General features: G+C 50.1%; 1 long non-coding RNA gene and 5 other non-coding genes across 6 annotated transcripts in view; 2 read left to right on the top strand and 4 right to left on the bottom strand.

The window, feature by feature from the left end:
• Nucleotides 1-559: 559 nt before the first annotated feature.
• TRNAS-AGA (transfer RNA serine (anticodon AGA)) lies at nucleotides 560-641 on the bottom strand. Its single transcript has one exon. It is a non-coding gene; the product is annotated as a tRNA-Ser (tRNA).
• Nucleotides 642-5868: 5227 nt separating this feature from the next.
• Nucleotides 5869-5942, bottom strand: TRNAT-UGU (transfer RNA threonine (anticodon UGU)). The gene has a single exon. It is a non-coding gene; the product is annotated as a tRNA-Thr (tRNA).
• A 1690-nt stretch (nucleotides 5943-7632) lies between these two features.
• Nucleotides 7633-18554, top strand: part of LOC127041000 (uncharacterized) — a 51454-nt gene continuing 40532 nt past the window's right edge. The window contains exons 1-3 of the long non-coding RNA XR_007771578.1: nucleotides 7633-8088; nucleotides 9068-9358; nucleotides 10197-10289. This is a non-coding gene — a long non-coding RNA (uncharacterized LOC127041000). The remainder of the gene's footprint in view (nucleotides 8089-9067; nucleotides 9359-10196; nucleotides 10290-18554) is intronic.
• Nucleotides 7975-8047, bottom strand: TRNAK-CUU (transfer RNA lysine (anticodon CUU)). Its single transcript has one exon. It is a non-coding gene; the product is annotated as a tRNA-Lys (tRNA).
• TRNAF-GAA (transfer RNA phenylalanine (anticodon GAA)) lies at nucleotides 9153-9225 on the bottom strand. Its single transcript has one exon. It is a non-coding gene; the product is annotated as a tRNA-Phe (tRNA).
• Nucleotides 12072-12143, top strand: TRNAQ-CUG (transfer RNA glutamine (anticodon CUG)). Its single transcript has one exon. It is a non-coding gene; the product is annotated as a tRNA-Gln (tRNA).

The following is an 18554-nucleotide window of genomic DNA, read 5'->3' as shown; positions in this document are numbered from 1 at the left end:
ATAGTCTGCAGTCAATCAGTAAGTAAGGGGGGGAATGCGAATGGGAATTGGAATTATGTTTTGCTAAGGGGGGAATAGGAACAGGGAAGGGGAACAGGGACACAGGAAAGCCTCTGTGGTGTCAGAGCTGGGAAGGGGGATGCTGAGGAAGGAAATTGGAATAATTGCTTGCTGGAAGTTTACCCCAATAAACATTGAATTGTTTGCACCTTTGAGCTTCATGCATTGCTGCTCTCTGGTCACGTGAGAAGGACCAGGGAATGGGAGGGTGATGGGACAAACCCTGTAACAAGTACGTCTTTCAGAGTGTGAAACCCCCCAGAACCAGTATAATTAAGCTGACCTAAGCCATGGTTAGATAGTGCTAAATGAAAGGAAAGATTGTTTTGCCAATGCAGCTATTACAGGGATGGAAAACCCCTCTCCTCACTGTAGCAGCTGTCTACTCCACAATCCTACAGCAATATTCTAAGCACAGCCAGCCTCAAAGGGAGACCAGATCTGGCTTCATGAATGGTCAGGCACTAAGACAGCAGCAATGACAACACACTAATGTTTCTGTAGGTGGCAGGATTCGAACCTGCGTGGGGAGACCCCAATGGATTTCTAGTCCATCGCCTTAACCACTCGGCCACAACTACTTGATGAACAGCTGCTGCCCTATATGATAATTCTGTTCTCACAGATTTGTCACTTCAAATGGCTCAGACCAGCTTCCCCAGCACACTCATGGCTGTGCATTAGTGTAAGTGTGTCCATGGTGAACAGCAAGAGTTCCTGCCCATTTTCCTTCCAGCTGGAGCGTGATTAGTGTGTTTGTGGCTAACAACTTTGCTATAGATTGTTGTTCATTCCCCACACTGACAATTCAGACAGTCCCTTTCCTATTCCAATCTCCACCATATCATTCCAATAGCCAGGGGCAGGATTTCTCTGGGGCACTGAAATGTTTCAGGGGTTGGTGTGTGAGCTCAGCCTTGCATTCCATCCCTGATGTTTCATGGACTAACAACAGCAGCAGAAAGAAAGAGCTGAGCCAATAACTCACTGTCAGCACGGAAGGTGGCCACGTCCCCTCTGTCTGACCATTGCCATTGCAGGAGAGAAGGGTTCACTGCAATCGAATGCCCTGGCTCAGACCAGAGACACAGGGAGGTTTTACTGTTATTGGATCTGTGCAAAGGAAATTGTGCCTCTGTGTGAAATTGAGGAGGGAAATGAAACATCCACATGGTGGCCCAGTGCCTTAAGGAATGTGGGCGATGGAGTCTGGCTGAGAAATGATTTAACAGGAATTTGTATCAATGTATTGCCCTGATTAAAAGCTATGGCTGTAAAGTGCCACTGTTGTTAGTACTTGAACATGTGTGAAGACACCCAAGTGGGTGTCAAGTCCATTACCTTAATGAGGGGTAGTTGATTATTTTGTCAAGATCCAAATTTCTTGGTCAAGGTCTAGTCAATGTCTGGATGACAGAGAAAATAATACACTGATGATAATAAGAAGAATTTAGAAATATTTACAGTTGCTATGGACATAACTATGATGATTGTTTCATGTTTCACTCTTTATATCGGACACCACCATCATCTTTCCCTTTAGCCTTGTAGTTTACCAAGGGTAAAACTAAACATCTCTTCAGATACAAGGGAGTGTTTATGTTCATTCCTGCTAGCTACACAGGGGCTTGATGTAGCTGCTTTCAATCCTCCTGCTCTGCCCTGATAAGTAACATTTCAGGGTGTCACTGAACTGAAGGAGGGAGATCATTTTTTGACAGGTTACACTTCCTCTTAAAGGTGTTTGTCTGGCTGGCAGCCCTGGTTCCCAGGTCTCTCCTGAGGGAAGAAACTTTCTGTGTAAAATTCTAAAACTTTTAACAGAGAGGAGGGAAAGGCGATGGCCACATGATGGGGCCAGTATGTACCAGAACATGGTTCTTTTATGTGGGATGACTCTGAAGATTGACTGATCTCCACTTCCTTGGTTTTGAAGAGATGTTTAGTTGTGCACTTAGGAACCTATAAGGCTGAAGCAATTTTATGGATGCTGACACTACGATTGAAGGGTTATTTAATGTTGTAGAAATCGTTAAAAACACTTAGCTTCAACTTGAGCTGCCTGTTATTAAAGGCTGGTTTCCCCACGTCAGTTCCATAAGCTCTGCTAGAAAGGCCCTGGGTTCTCTCCTGCCTCGGTGGGAACTAGAGGCAATCGTCCCCTGCTGCCCTTGGCTTCAGGCTGATTTTTTTAGGGAGGGGATGTGGAATTGGTTTGTTTGCTGTTGAGAAGGGAGCCGGACCAGTTATCAGAGAACGAGAACTCCCAGCATCTTCCCAGCCCAACCCAAGCTGCTGCCCTGTCCCAGCCTCTGTTCCCCTGGGAGCCCTGCTTGTTTGACTCTAGAGCAGGCTGGGAGCAGCAGCTGAAGCAGAGGACAACCTGGGCTGGGCAGATGCTAGGAGCAGAGCACCAGAGGCCTCTACTGGCTCCCTCCTCAGCAGCAAACAATCAGTCCCCACCCACACCCTGGGACAGCAGCCTGGAGCCAAGGACAGTGTCCAGTGGGGGTTTCTCTTTTTCCTCTTCCTGGGGTGAGCAGCGACCTGGGGGTGTTTCTTGCAGGGCAGTTGGAACTGAATTGGGGTACAGGCTTTTAATAACAGGCAGCTCAAGTTCAGACTAATTTTGTTACAATTTTCTTTATAATGTAAAATAATTCAAAAGTAAATGGGCAGGAATGATTGGAACTCTTTTCTCCCTGTCATACAAAGAAATGGCTTTTTGGCTTTTCATGATACAGGAGTCAGGTTCGTTCACTGTGCAGAATCAATGTGCACAGAAGCCTGTTGTGTTTCAGTTGTGTTTCATTTCTTAAGTTCTGCTGCCATCATGTGGCCATTTCCTTCCCCTCCTTTCTGTCCAAAGTGCAGTGCCCAGTTCCTCCAGGAAGAGAAGGATATCTTTCTTCTTTCCTTCCTCAAAAGCCCCCTTCCTTGGAAAGCCCTTTGCTGGATCTGGGTGGGGAACAGCTATTCCTGAGGATTAATTTCACACCATATTTGGGTTTGTGTATATAGATTTTACAGCCAGACTAGATCACTAGGTATCTCTGCTCTGACCTGATTCAGAACAGAGTCCAGAGAATTTTACCCAGTGACTCCTACACCCACCCCAAGATCTTCTGGCTGAATGAGGCAGGTTCATTCAGAAAGTCATCATGTTTGGATGTAAAGGTGGGAAATGATGGGGAAATTGGTCCCTCTTTCAAGTTTCAATGTTGTAACTTCTACACCTAGACCGGGGTGGCCAACCAGAGCCTGAGAAGAAGCCAGAATTTCCCAATGTAACTGCCAAACATGCACCTTTGTAGGCAACTACTGAGTCAATTGTGAAGCTTCCCATCATTATCATTATCCCTCTGAAATAATGATGTGATGGACACTTGGCTGTATATCCCAGTGTGCCCTGCACATCTACAGGCTGCATTAGCCAATCCAACCATTCAGCACTTGCAGATGGGCACCTCTGTACTGTGCCTGAGTCTTGTACAGCTATGAAAGGCTGGTAGATGCCAATATTTCCCTGTCTTTTTAACCTGCACTAATACCAGGCCAGGCCAGGACTGGGAAGAGAGACAGAGCAGCAGGTTTCCCATATTGTATCCATTTCCCTTTTTCTTGACTAGTTTCTCCTCTGCATAACTTGTACTTCTTTTGTTGTGAGCCTGGCTAACTCAGCTGGTAGAGCGTCAGACTTTTAGTCTGATGGTCCAGCGTTCAAGTCTCTGGTCAGGTAATAAACTACTCACTATATCTTTAAAAATTGCTCTTCTGATGTCCTCTTTGGTGTTACTTTTTCTCTTCAAGACTGTGCCTTTCCTAAGAAGGGCCTTTGTGTGTGTGGGTTTGAAGGGGCAACTTCCTGACATCCTCTCTGTGCTTGCAGCCTGGAGGAATAAAGGCCTCTGGACACACAGCATGTTCCTCCCCTGCATGCACACGCACACGCACACACAGAAAACAAAACAGAATATCTCTAAGGAATTACAATCACCTGCGGCCTTCCTCTATCCTGCTGGATCCCCAAATGATGATGCTCTTCAGCCTAAACCCATGTTCCCTCTACTCCCAGTGACCTTCAGTCCCAATCCACTGCCCCTCCTATGCACACTGCTCCTCACTCCCATCCAGAGCCTACTCTTCTTCACCCTTCTCCTCTATCCCAACCCACAGCCCCCTCCTTTTTACACTGCTCATCAATCCCAACCCACAAGCCTCTCCTATTCCCAGTGCCCCTCAATCCCAAACCACGGCTCTTTCCTTCCCTCCAGCAGCAGGTGCTTCAGACTCCCTCAGGAAGATTTTCTTGCAAGGTTTCGTGTATGAGTCTGCATGTGGATTTTACAGTGCGTTGGAAATATGTTGCATTGCTTGCCAAAATGATCACTTTTGGCTCGTGTTGGATTCCCAGTCTCCTTGTTATTGGGACAGGAGAAAGAGAGAGTTGTTATCCTTGTTGTGTGAATCAAGGGCAGCACAACTGTGCTTGGAAGACCCCGATTAAGAGACTCACCCTCAATTCAATAGCACTTGGTAGGCAGGGGACAAGGGTTCCAGGACCAAGTGGGCTGGGGTCCCAATACTAAAATGTAGGTGTTAAATCAACTTTAAGACAGGGTGGCAGTGGAGGGATGAGTGAGTTCCTAGACAAGACAGTGATGTACAGTGCCTTCTTATTTTCCCTCTTTTCCACTCAGGATGGCAGGTGAACTCTACAGAGGCACCTCTGGGCTTGCACTGACTAAGGACAACAGCTGTGAGTGGAGTGCCGGGGGGGCTCATGTTTAAGGACTTTTGGTTGCTGGACTTACAAACCGTAGGGATAAGGACACTGCCCAGCTTATTTGGGGGTGGGTCTTTTCCTCGTGGTTTATGTTTATGTGTTGGGGCTGCTGACATGACTTCTGCTAACCCTGGGCTTACATTGCAATGTAGACATATCCTAAGAGGGCATCAATACTGTGATAAAATCCCACTGACCTGGATGATCTGATTTGGGCTCCTGGGGATCAGACTGGAGCCCAGGCTTGGAAACCCTCACCCCTCGTGGGGTCTCTGAGGCTGCGCTGAAGCTCAAGTGTCTACACTGTAATTTTATAACCCTGCAGCACAAGCCCCGCAAGCCTGAATCAACTGACTCAGGGTTTGAGAATAGTGACTTGGGTGTGTTAATGGCAGTGTAGACATAATGCTCGGCTATGTCCACACTGCAATGAAACACCCACGGCTGTCCTGTGCCAGCTCAGGCTCCTAAGGGTTTTGGCCGTGGGGTGGTAAATTTGCACTGTAGACATCTCAGCTCAAGCTCAATATCGGGCTCTGGGAGCCCTCAAGGTTGGGAGGGAGTTTAGCAAGCAAAAAAGGTAAAATGGCAGTGGAGTAATACCCTGGACTCAATGGCATTTCTCCATTGGTCTATCTGCTTTGGGGCAGGGACAATAACATGTCCTGCTGCATTCGTTATTTCAAAGGGCAGTTTAGGATTTTCATTCTCATACACGGTGCACAAAGCAGGACTTCACACTCAGTGTAACCTAAATGAGCCGCCAACAGATTCTGGCAGCCACAATGAGCAATTGGTGTGAGAGCCCAGACCTGCCCCTGTCCCAGAGGGAGGAGGGTCATCTGTGAGAGGCTGGACCACTGACCTATCAGCTCTTAACTCCCAAACTTTCAGTAATTCTGTTATCAGTGCCTGTGAGTATAATTTAAACTGCCATACTGGGCTGGACCAAAGGCTCATCAAGCTCTGGGTTTTGTCCATTGACAGTAGCCACCTCCAGGTGCCCCAAAAGTTAATCAACAAGGCACCACTGGGAGTTGAACCCAGGATCTCCTGTTTACAAGACAGGGGCTTTAACCAGCTAAGCCATGGTACCTTCCTGTAGCTAAAACACAGTGTTTGCCCACACCTGACTCCCTGCCATCCTCACTGGGGCCTGAAAAGCTTTGCTTGTGTTTGGATTCTGCAAAGCAGAGAAGCAGGTGAACTTTTCCTTGCAAGCTGTGTGTGTGTGAATCTTTGGCCAGGTCTGCACTACAAAGTTATTTCAGCATCATTATATTGCTCAGGTGTGTGAAAAACACACAACGCTCCCTCGGTCAGCAGCTTTTGGCAGGTGCACACACTGCAATACCACATCTGGTGACAAAACTGCCCTGTTTAGGTGACAAAATAAAACCACCTAGACGAGAGGCCTAGAGCTTTGTGCAGCAAACTTAAAGTGGCAAATTTTCAGTGTAAATGCTGCTGGTCATTTTATCACCATAACTGGCCTCCACCAGTATCCCATAATGCCCGCCATGAACTCACCTGCCCTGCGTTCCTGCTACAGAGGCTGGGCCCCTCCCCTTTCATAGTTCCAGAAAGTTCTGACAGCTGAGCCGCTATCTGCCCTGGGATTAGGTTGATATACTGCATTGCCAGCCTAAGTAACGTAATTACACCAACCTAATTTTGTAGTGTAGACTTGTCCAAAGAATCACACGCACCCCTTGGGAGCAAAACTTCACCTGCTCCTCTGCTTTACGGAAGCCAAACACGAGCAACGTTTGTCAGGGCCCAGTGGGTATTGGCAGACAGTCAGGTGTGGGCAGACATGACACTTTAAGTAACAGCAGGTACCATAGCTTAGGTGGCTAAAGTACCTGTTTTGTAAAGAGGAGATCCTGGATTCAACTCCCAGTGGTGGCTTTTGGGGCACCTGGCATTGGCTACTGTCAGAAGACAAGATTCAGAACTAGATGAACCTATGGTTTAAATTACACGCACAGGCACTGATAATAGAGTTACTGAAAGTTTGGGTGTTAAGAGCTGATAGGTCAGTGATCCACTCCCCTCAATGCAGTTTTACTATTTCCACTTGCTAAATTCCCTCCCAACCTCTATAAAATTACAGTGCAGACATATGGGCTCGAGCCCAACCTCTTAGGCCCCACGAGGGGTGAGAGTTTTTTAACCCAGGCTTCAGTGTGAACACAAATATCTGCAGCACAGTTTTTAGCCCCTCAGCTTTACGTCCATGAGCCCAAGTCAGATGAGCCAGGCCAGCCCTGCTGCCATCTTTATCCCAGGAGAGATGGACTCTAAGGGTACATCTCCATCGCAATGGAAGCCCAGGTGTGGCACGCTGTGCTCAAAGCAGCACCCTGGAAGCCCCATATTCACCACTCTCATATAATGATCATATGGTTTGTACAAGTCTGCCTTGTGAGGATAGACACTACTTGATTCACATCCTAGCAAAGGAGCTTCCTAACAAGCTGGAAGAAACTATGAAAGAAGGGTAGAGACACCATGACTTGGCCTCTCTCCCCCATAACTCAACAGCTGGAAACACACCTGGAGGACAAAGACTGAGCTGAACTGATTCAGAAATCAGAAGAGAATACTAAGAATACATTCAAACCAAATTCCCCAACCAGACTAGTATTGGTTTTTCAGCAGGATTCCTGGGCCCAGCCTTGTTGCGGTTACGAGGACTCTGCCACACATGAGAGTAGAAAGAGAGTCCTTGGGGTCAGGCAGGCCTCTGGTAAGGGGGTGGGGACTCAGATCCTCTCTCTGGCCAATTGCACCAGGGTCATGTATAAACCAGGGAAGTTCTCCACAATAGCCAGACCAGAACCCCCTGTACACTTGCCCTCTGTACTCATTGCTTCTCTGTCTCTCTTCCCCTCAGCTCTGCTGCTCTCCCTCTGAGCTTTCTCAGCACCTGGCCCCACAGCACTTCCTGCCAGCCAGAGACTGCATGTTCCAGGCCTGTTCCTGTGGATGTGACCTCTCTCCTGATTCCTGAGGAAAGGAACCTTTCCAGGAAATGGCCATGGATTCTGGGAATCTGCATGTGGCTGGTGGACAGCACCAGGAATCATTTGGCTCCTGGCACACAAGGCAACTTAAAAGCTGAGCACCCAGACAAGGGCTTGAACCCTGGATCTTCAAATTAAGAGCCTGATGCTTTACCAACTGAACTACCTGGGCTTGTTGAGACCATCTTCACCATTCACCACAAGAGCGAGTAGGTAGGCAAAAGAGAGGCAAAAAAAGTCCCAGGAACCCCTCATGTGGCCTAATGGATAAGGTATCTGAGTGTGGATCAAAAGATTGAGGATGAGAGTCCCTTGGTGGTTGTGTTTCTGCAGTTTTACCTTTGTGCTGAAAGTTCTACTTCCTTCAGGGCTGGAACCTCTTCTTGGCTTCTCAGGCCAATGCTCTGGCTTCAGCTAGAGCCCTGGGAAGGAGTTGGGGGGTGGGTGTCACAAAGGCTGGGACATGAGACCCAAGTGCTTCCAGTCTAGCCTTTGTCATTCCTGACTTGCCAAAGAAAGTGAGTGACTGCCCGGGCTGGCGTGTGCGCCTGTCCCTGTGCTGGACAGTATTTGCTACATAGCGTCTTCGGAGCTTGGGTGTTTCTCTGCTTCTCGTCAGCTTCGGAAAAGCCTCTTGGGGTAAAATCTCCTGCCCCACTGCAAAAGTGAGCACCTTGAGTGGGACCAGTCAGAGGCCCCACCATGGGGGCTGACCCTGCTTTCCTAGCAACTTATGATGTTATCCACAGAGCATCAGCAGCTGCCCTGCATGCTGGTGACCTTCAATGGGTGTTTGGCATTGCAGGGAGCAGACTGGCTGAGTGTTTTTGTGCCTGTCTGAAGGCCACACATAGGCATGGTCCTGCCCTCCTCTAGCCCTGACCTCAGTTGCTCTGTGGCTTTTAAGCCTTCCCTTGGAGCTGTCAGCCCCAGCTGCTTCTGCTCTAGATGCCCAGAGTAGGAGAGGTGTGGCTGGGTCACTTTTACAGATACCCCTTCCCTGGTACTGCCATTGCTCAGCTGTACAGAGGAGCTTCCATCCCCAATCCCTGCCTAGCAGCCCTCTGGCACCATTCCTGAGACCTACCCTGCCTCACTTTCTTCCTACCATGTTGGGAAAGACAGCTCTCATTATTAAAGGTCAGGTGGGCCAACTAGGGGCAGAAGCCTGTTCTCTGTTTTCCTACTGCAGAGCCCAAACTCAGGAACTCACCTTGGGTGCAGGGACTGCTGTGCTCCCAGAAAACATCCCCTGTACGAAGAGTGCTAACAAGGCCTGCCAAAGCCAGGGATTGAACCAGGTACCTTTAGAGCTTCGGTCTAACACTCTCCCAACTGAGCTACTCTGGCAGTTATATGAGAGCATTTTGGCCTGTTGCTTCTCTGTCTGGGATGTTTTTGTCAGCAGTTGCACACAAAAAGGACAGGAAAACAAACGGCTGCTTCATACCCCCACCGGAGGAACCCGGCACCATTAGCTGTGGTGAGTAAGAAGTGTCTGTTGGCTGACAGGGCCTGTCCCTCAGGAGCTGGAACAGCAGCTGCTGCCTCCCCCTTGGCTCCAGGCTGTGGGAAATGCTCATTGCCTGGCTCCATGGGCAGATGTTGCTCCGTGCTCTGGAGAGCGTCTGTATTGGTCTGTCAACCCCCCATCTTCATTGAGCCAGTCTGGTAAGGTCCCAAGTGCCCCCTCCGGCCTGGCAGCTGAGAGTCTGTGCAGACATCAGCCCCCTGCCAGCCCCACAGCCAGCAGAAGCGCCAGCCCCCCCAGCACCACAGGGGCACTCAATGCACTTCCTGTGGGGAAATGGCTCCTTGGCGTCCTGCTGCTAGAGTGAGAGCCAGGAGAGAGCAGTGTCTGGCTCACCGTGGGGGAGAGAAGAGACCTGATGAGTGCGGATCTCCCTCAGCCTCCCCCGCAATGCTGGTCAGTTTTATTGTCACTGTGATAGTCAGTGCTTCCCTTCAGGGCTGGCCCTAGGGAGGTCTGGGGTCTGGGACAAATCCCCCCCTTTCCTCCTCAGGCCCTGCCCCCACTCCACCCCTTCCCCCAAGTCCCCACCCCATCCTGTCCCATCTCTTCCCTTCCTGCACCTTCCTGCCCCATTCCTCTCCCACCCCCACCTCTTCCCGTCCCTGCTCCTTCCCGTCCCCACCCAGTGCCTCCTGCACCCCACTGAATGGCTGATCACTGGCAAGTGGGAGGTGCTGAAGGGGAAGAGGAGGAGCTTGTCAGCAAGGCCTGTAGTGTGTATGGGGGAGGGGGGGAGCTGGCTGCCAGTAGGTGCTGAGCACCTATTTTTTCTCTGTTGGTTCTGCAGCCCCATAGCTCCCATGGAGTCGCTGACTTGGCTTCTTTCGCACTCTAGAGACAGGAGCAGAACCAGGGCTATGGCTGATCTATGGGGCATCAGGTGACTGCCAGAGGCTTCAGGTGCTGAGAGTTTGCCTGACCCCTCAGGGACACAGTGTGAGGTGCTGTCCCAGGGATCTCTATGAAAGGAGCAGAACGGGATTTACTTGGGGTGGGGAGAGAATTGAGAGTGTCTCAGGGAGTTGTATAGAGATGTTGCCCGGGTGAGAGACTGGCTAAAACACAGGCCTCACTGTGAGTAGGATTCAAACTTGCTCAGGGAAACCCTTTTGGATTTCAACTCCCACATCTTAACCACTTGGCCATCACAGCTGTGAATACAAAAATGCCCCAATGCCAGAGAAACTGGTAAAAAATCACAATGACCAGGTGTGAAGCCATCTGAACCACAGAATTCCCACCACAAACCTGGCTCCCAAAGCACAGGGGGGATTTGGGGTTTGTTCTCTTTGCTTAGCCATGTGCAGTAGCACAGAGAGCACGTTTAAAAGTCTCTCCTCCCACAGAGCGGGAATGGGAAATGATTCTCAACTTGAAGCCTGATGTAGGGTGACCAGACGGCCCGATTTTATCGGGACTGTCCTGATATTTGCTTATTTGTCCCGCGTCCCAAGCGATGTGTGGTCGGGACCCTGGACAAACAAATAACTTTGTCCTCTGTTCCAGCACACAGGCATAGTCTGGAGGGATACTTGTCCCCTCCAACTCCACCCTCTCATTCCCCCATTGGATCCCTCCCCAAATCCTGGCCCTGGCCCTGCCCCTGCCCCCAGGCCCACTCCCTCACTGCCCCATTGGATCCCTCCCCAAATCCTTGCCCTGGCCCTGCCTCTTTCCCAAGCACACAGCATTCTTCCTCCCTCCTAGGTTTGCACACAGGCCATGGCCATGGCTGGGAGCGCAGTGCAGAAGCTGCTCCAGCCCTGCAGCCTGCGGGGCAGCGCAATGGGGCTGGGGGCAGCGCGGAGCAGGCAGGGCCCAGGTGGGTGGGAGGCAGAGACATACATGGGGTGGTCACGCTCCTGCTGGGAGCAGCCTGGTTCACCCCTTGTCCGGGAGCTGCAGGAAGGGCCCGGATCATGGCTCGGCTGCAGAGTTCGGAGCCCAGGCTGGGCCCAGGAGTGAGGGGATGGGGGAGCTGGGGGTGTAGCGGGGGTTGGAGCCGAGAGTTGGTTGGAGATGGGGCTGTGCCACTGCCGCTTGGTGGCGGGGGGGCCCTCCAGCTTTTTTTTTTTTTTGCTCCGCCCCCCGCGTCCCGATATTTCATCTTTGACATCTGGTCACCCTAGCCTGATATGAAGGAGGATGTCTGGACCAAGGGGACAAGGACTGGCCTTTGCTAGAGAAACCGCTGTCAAGTTTTAGCCAATTAGGACAAGTCAGCAAATAAGAACAACCTCAGGTATCAGTAACTGCTACAGGTTGCAAATTCCTACATGTAGCAGTTTCTGGCACTACACCTGCACAGCTCTGCTCCCGGGCTCTTCTCGGGCTCCTGCTCTCCCCTTAGCTCTGCCCCACTCTCACCCAGGCAGTTCCAGCTCACATGGAGGATGGGACCCCCTGGCCTGGTGACTCCCTCATTACACTGCCTGGCCTGTCAGTGCAGCTAACTTGGAGCTTTGGCCTCTCCCCATTGTCCCTGGGGACTGTCAGTCTCAGGGTCCTGATTTCCCATTGATCCTTCCCCCTTCTATTGGTGCTGGGAACTAGCCAACCAAACCCCCTCCCACACACACTAAGTTTTAGTAAAGGGCCAAGAGCCCCCTTACACAAGCAGCCCCATGAGGGTCACCGATGTGCAGAGAAGGCAGCACAAGCTGGTCCCATGGTGTAATGGGCAGCACTCAGGACTCTGAATCCTGTAATCTGAGTTCAAATCTCAGTGGGACCTTGTGTTGGCTTGTGGTCATAGGCAGCAGGTTATATACATTTGCGGTGCTCGGGCTCCAGGAATATTCAGGGCTGGGGGCCCTGCTCCAGCAATATTTGGAGCTGGGTCTCTTCCCCTGGCCCTGCCACCCCTCCCCCTGCATGTCTGGCGCTGCGTCCCTGCCTGACAAAAAGCAGAGTGCGACTGTCTCCTGCCTGCTCCTGCTGCTGGAGTAGAGGGATTCTGGGCAGAACTGCTGTCTGCTTCCCCTGGGGTCCTAGTGCCCACCCTCCACTAATGGCAAGGCAGGCTGCCCTGAGTCCCAACTCTGATCCTGAGCCACCTCCTGCATCATGAATCCCTCATCCTCAGCCCTGCACTCCCTCCTATCCCCAAACTCCCTCCCAGCGGCTGCACCCCTCCCCCTTCCCACACACTCCTTCCCACCCCCAAACTCCCTCCCAGAGCCTGCCCTTCTCATCCCTTCCTACAACCCCACCCCCTGCCCCAGCATGGAGCCTGCACCTAGCACCCAAACTCCATCCCACAGCCTGCACCCTATTCCCCAGCCCAGGATCTGCACCCCAGACCTCCCCGGCAAGCCCCCTCCCAGAGCCTTAGGCAGGTGGGGGTGGAGTTTGGGGGGCGGAGTTGCGGGGCGGGTTCTGGGCACCACCAAAATTTCTACAAACTTGCCACCCATGCTTGTGGTAAAGCCCCAGAGCTCAACTCCCCTGTCTCCAGCTGTGTAAGAGTGAATCTTTCCCCTCCTGCTGGGTGACTCACACCTCCTAGAGCCAGGTCTTTGGCTGGGATGGCCACAATGAGTTAGGGCTTTAGAACTTGCTACTCTGATAGTTGGGATTCTTGCTGCTGCACCTGATGTTCGCAAACTTGGCCCTTGTGCTTCCTACCACACGTTTCCTCTGACTCACATGGCACTTGAAGAAAGGAGTGACAGGATAGTGATTAATAGTCAGGTCTTGGCAGGAGGGAGGAAGAGTCTCAGGCTGGAGCCCCACACACCTTCCCTCCTCCGGGCACCTAGAGCAGAGGCAGCCTAGCTCTGTCCGCTGGATACCTCGGCAGAGTAGGTTAGTTCATGTAAATACAGTCTGGTCCCAAAGCCTTCTCCCAACCCTGGTCATCAGTAGCTGCCAGGGGAGAGCTCATTCACACCTCGCTTACAAATCATCATTTGAAATTCTAAGGTTGGCCAACACTGCCGAAGCCAATGCACCGACATTGTCAGCAAACACAACAGCTGGGTGAGGAAACCTGGCTTTGTACAGACTTTCCAAACCTATTTTACTTTCTCAGGTACAAGTAGTTTTCATACGTTGTATCTGCTTTTAAAGTGTGTGTTAACGTTTCAATTTCCATTCAAATTTGCAAACAATGACAACATTGGCAGCGCTGCATGTAACTACCTGACCACTGAGGGAGGGGGTGTTGGGGAAATTCGGGGAAGGGGGTGCACAGTCCCCTGACTGGGGGGCCTATAGGGAATACCCAGTTTCACTGAATTGAGTCTCCTACTGCAGAACCTCAGTAGGTCACATCAGAGAGGAGCTGCAGTGTCTAGGCAGTGGGATGCCTGTGCCTTTAAGAGCCCAGCCCTGGGAAGCCCATGCTGAGAGGTGCTGCCTGTGAGAGGGGAAATAAAAAAGCCCTCTGCTCCCCCCACCCATGTTTGCAAACACGAATCTCAGCCCACCGGGATAACTGTTACCCCTCAGCCCCTGCCTGTGCCAGGATTAAACCCTCTGGCAGCGCCTCCCCCTGGGCTTAACTCTGGCTCCTCCCCCGCTCCCTGACTTTGCCCTTCAGTCCCTCTCCTAACTCTGCCTCCAGCTGCTTGAACCCCGACCAGTCAATTTCCACCCCCTGCTCAGACCCTGACCACCCCCTCCTCTGATTTGCCCCCCTTTGTCCCTTTTTAATCCCTGTAAAAAGTAGGGGGTGCTGGGTCCCATTCTCTGGAGGGAGGGCTGGGCGCCTGGCCCCTGCCTGCCCAGTGCTCAAAGTGCCCCATGATCTTGTGGATGTTTGCCGAGTGCTGCAGGATCACCCGAAGGGGAAGAGAGACGTGGTTAGGAGGTGATGCAGCCAAGGGTGCCTCACCCAATACTGAGATGCAGCCACCTCTGGGGTGAGTTACACAAGTCAGCAAATGAATTTGGAACAAGAAATGCACTGAAAGGACCGAGGCAGCTGCAGGAGGTGGAGAAAACCAGAAAAAGCAGTATCCCCGGATCCCAGCCCTGCCTCTCCCCTAATCTACCGCGTAACCTCCACTCCCCTCCCACATGTGAGGGGAGAACCCAGGAGTCCTAGTCCCCAGCCTTGCCCACTCTCATATTTTGATATGGCTCCATCCAACAGCTGCCCCCACAATTGCCGGGCGGTGTCATGGGGCACACTGGGGCCTGCCTGTTTGCACAGGACAGGCAATGCCAGTGCCCCAGGGTGGGGAGAGACGATGCTAAGGGAGAAGCAGGCAGCAGACAACTCCCATGACAGAGAAAGAAATGCTAGGGGATGCTGTGCTGGAAGGAGTGAAGGGGGTTGGCAGGGAATGGGAGGATCTTCCCTCAAAGCAGGTGCATCTGTCTCCCTCCCAGTTCCTCCCCAGCCCTACCCCAGCCCAGACTAATCCCAGCCCAGCTACCAGGGTTAAATTTGGCTTGAATTCCCAAGATGCTGGGGGAGGGGCGTGGGTCTGGAAAGCATGAACCTCTACTCCCCCTTCCCCAGACACAGTTGCATGGGCACAGACCAAAGGAGCCTGCAGCACTGCTGCCTAGAGGAAACTGAGGCACCAGCCACTGACAGACACATCATGGCTCTCCTCATCCTCATTCTCTTTTCCATATACAACCTGGCGAGGGGAGGGGGGGGTAAACTCAGGGCAGTTGCATAGTTAACCTGTGGAACTCCCTGCAAGAGGATGTTGTGAAGGCCAAGACTATAACAGGGTTCAAAAAAGAACTAGATAAGTTTATGCTGGGTAGGTCCATCAAGGGCTATTAGCCAGGGTGGGCAGGGATGGTGCCTGTAGCCTCTGTTTGCCAGAAGCTGGGACTGGGCAATAGGGGATGGATCACTTGATGATTCCCTGCTCTGTTCATTCCCTCTGGGGCACCTGGCACTGGCCACTGTCAGAAGACAGGAGGATACTGGGCTAGGTGGACTTTGCATCTGAACCAGTCTGGCCGTTCTTATGTCTCCCTTGGAGCAGCAGTGACACCCAGTGGGCAGTCAGAGTCATGCACAGAAGGGGTTTTGCTTGGCGCAGCAGTGACACCAAGTGGCCAATCAGGGTAACACACACAGCACGTTTCCCTTGAAGCAGCAGTGACACCTCGTGGTGATTCAGGGTAATGCACAGAAGGTGTTTCCCTAGATACAGCAGTGACACCCACTGGTCAGGTGGCGTAATGCACAGCATGTGTTTGCCCTCCACAAGCAGTGACACCCACGGACCAGTCATGGTACGGCACATAGTGTGTTTCCCACCAATCTGGGTAAGGCACAGAGCATGTTTCCCATGGAGCAGCAGTGACACCCAGTGACCAGCAGGGGTGGCATCAAACTCTTCTCCTTTAGTGGGGGACTGAGATGGGCTAGACAAAAAAAATTGGGGGGCTGTGCCCCCCATCACCTGGCCCCACCCTTCATGGGGGCCATGACTCTGCTCCTTCTCAGTTAAAGGCCAGGCTCATCTCCTCTCCCCCAGGCTAGGGTTTACAGCAATACAAACTTTATTAAAATAAAATAGTAAACAGAGTTTATTTCAAATATTCTAAATCTGTCCAAATTTTAGTACTGAATCCAAAGTTCTCTTAAAGATCCCATAAGTAACCAAAACCTAAATGGAAACCAAAAACAAGGCTTAATTTAAAACCCAAACATTAAGAAAAACTTGGTTTGTAAAAATAAAAACTAACAAATGCTGTAAATTAATAATTTCAACATTTTATCAAAAAAGTGTGCTACAGCAGAATGATAAAATAACATCAAATAAATAAGCATGACCACTAAAACCTCCTATAAAGGAATTGAATCCTTGAATACTGGTCAAATCTGTATAAAATATGCAGAACTATGTCAAAACTGGTGTTGCAAGACAGCCATTCCATCCAGCAAATGTCAATTAAAAGCTCCAGTCCAACTAAAAAAACCAAAACAACACAATAAACCAAAATGGTCACAGCCTGAAACAAACCTACACAGAAGCAAAATTAAACCTGTACCAACACTGGAACAAATGATGTAAATTTCTAATTTTAACTTCTTGTTTCTCCCAGAAGGAAAGTGTCTTGCACCCCAGTAACCAGGCTGTCACTGCAGCTTTCCTTTCACTAAATAAGATTTTTACCAAATATAAATTGCCTTCCAAATTCTCTAAGAGAAATTGAAATTGTATCTTTGCACTAATATCCCAAGTGTGCAAGTTCATCCCCTCAGAGCAGCCCCACACCCTGAGGCCAGGGGAGAATCCCAACTGGTTTGTGCATTTGTAACCCTGGGGCCTGAAGCTGCTGAGAGAAAGGGAAGTGAGCCATCTTGGAGGTTTCTGATACCACCTGCGGGGAGCACAGGGATTTGACTGAGTGACATCCTGGCTAATTTTCACCTTCTTCTCCACCAGCAGGATCCACTGGGAGAGCTCGGGAGTGACTTGACCATGGCAGCACCCTATTTACATATTAAAAGCTGGCATTTTGGGGCCAATGGGGTGAAATGTGAGTACTTTTGGGGTTGGGACCCACATGAGAAGGGATGTGTACAAACTGGAGAGAGTCCAGCAGAGGGCAATAAAAATGATTAGGGGACTGAGACACATGACTTACGAGAACCTACAGGTCATTTCCTGTATGTTAAGCTAAGGCAAAGTTAGCATATCTGTATTGTGACCTTTTACTCAGAGAGGAAAATCGACCTTTATCATGTTACTTAAATAGATAAGTACCCATGCCTGTCCAGGACCTTTACCTAGACCAATCGACAATGGAGAATGGCATAGGGTTTTTTTCAGTGTTGTACCCACAGATTTAAGAGGTACGCTACAAGGTAACTTATGTGCATATGTACATGTCATCAACAAGCACAAACATACTAGCCTATGAAGTAAATGTACCCTAATGTTTTGTGGGTGAGGAATGAAATTTGGGTATAGGAGGAAGGATTTCCGGCCCTTGTGCCCTATAAAAGATGTAACCCACCTTGCTAGAGCACTTTGCTCTATCATTCTGACTTACTTCCTCCACTCTCTCTCTATGTACTATCAGCAGGCTGTACTTGTTCTTAAACTTTAAGTTTCAAGGGAACTAGGCTAAGTTCGGTTTCCCTACGTTTTTAGTCTTTATTAGGTTTTGATTTTAAGTTTAACATATACAAGTAAACCCTAAGTAACACTAGCTTTTTCGAAGCACTTCATCTTTCACTTAAGAATTGAGAAACCTGAACTGCAAGGCTGGTCCTGTGTCTCTTACCACCAGGTTATCAAGGAAGGCTATGGGTATATTAACCAAAACTTTGTTGCATATAATGCCATATGTATCTTTTGAATAGCAGTAATGCAACTGTAACTTTGTAACTCAATTAAATTAAATAAAATGTAAGCTAATCAATTACATTTTCATCAAATTATCCAAATTAATATTATTAGTACACCCTAAATCAGGCTACATGGGACAGAGACTTGGAGTGCAGAGGGATGAAGGCACTGGCTCTGGGGGTGCAGACTCTGGGGTGGGGTTAAAATGAGACATTCAGGGTGCAGTAGAGAACTCAGGGTTAGGATAGAGAATTGGGCTGTGAATGCTCAGGAATGAGGCCAGGAAAGAGAAAATTGAGATGCAAGAGAGAAATCAAGCTAGAGCAAAAAGCAGAGAAGAAGTGTGTGATTTGAGCTGCAGAGAAAAGAAAAAATCTCTGCTTGTCCCCTCTCACCAAAGCGTCTAAGAACCAGATGAGAGACATCTCTCCCCCACTGCAACAACAATTTAAGTTGACCTAGACTGAAAAAGGAAATCTTCTCCTTTGCAGCACTAGCAGACCTGGACTGAGTCATGAACACCTCATCCTCTCCCCCGATCTCCTCCAATCTGGTGTTCCTGGCCTGGGGCACAGGAGGGGCTCCTCTCTTCTCCATTTGGGACATGGCGGGATGAGAGAAGTGAAAGGGCTTTATGGGAAATAATTATTTGCCTAATTCATGTGCAAGTCCTAGTCCTTGTTAACCCAAACAAACCATTTATCCTGCATGCTGATGCCAGTTTGGAGGTCTGGGAGCAGTCCCGTACCAGGAAGTGGAAGGAAATGTAAATCTGTAGGCTTTGCCAGCTGAGGACTGTCTGATAGCGAAACTCACTATCCCATTCACCTGCAGTAGTTCTTGGTCTTGAAATGGGCCATCACTGAGAA

Source organism: Gopherus flavomarginatus (assembly GCF_025201925.1).
Source record: "Gopherus flavomarginatus isolate rGopFla2 chromosome 13 unlocalized genomic scaffold, rGopFla2.mat.asm SUPER_13_unloc_1, whole genome shotgun sequence".
Lineage (NCBI taxonomy): Eukaryota > Metazoa > Chordata > Testudines > Testudinidae > Gopherus > Gopherus flavomarginatus.
The sequence above is the reverse complement of the archived record's forward strand: the minus strand, read 5'-3'. Positions and strand labels throughout refer to the sequence as shown.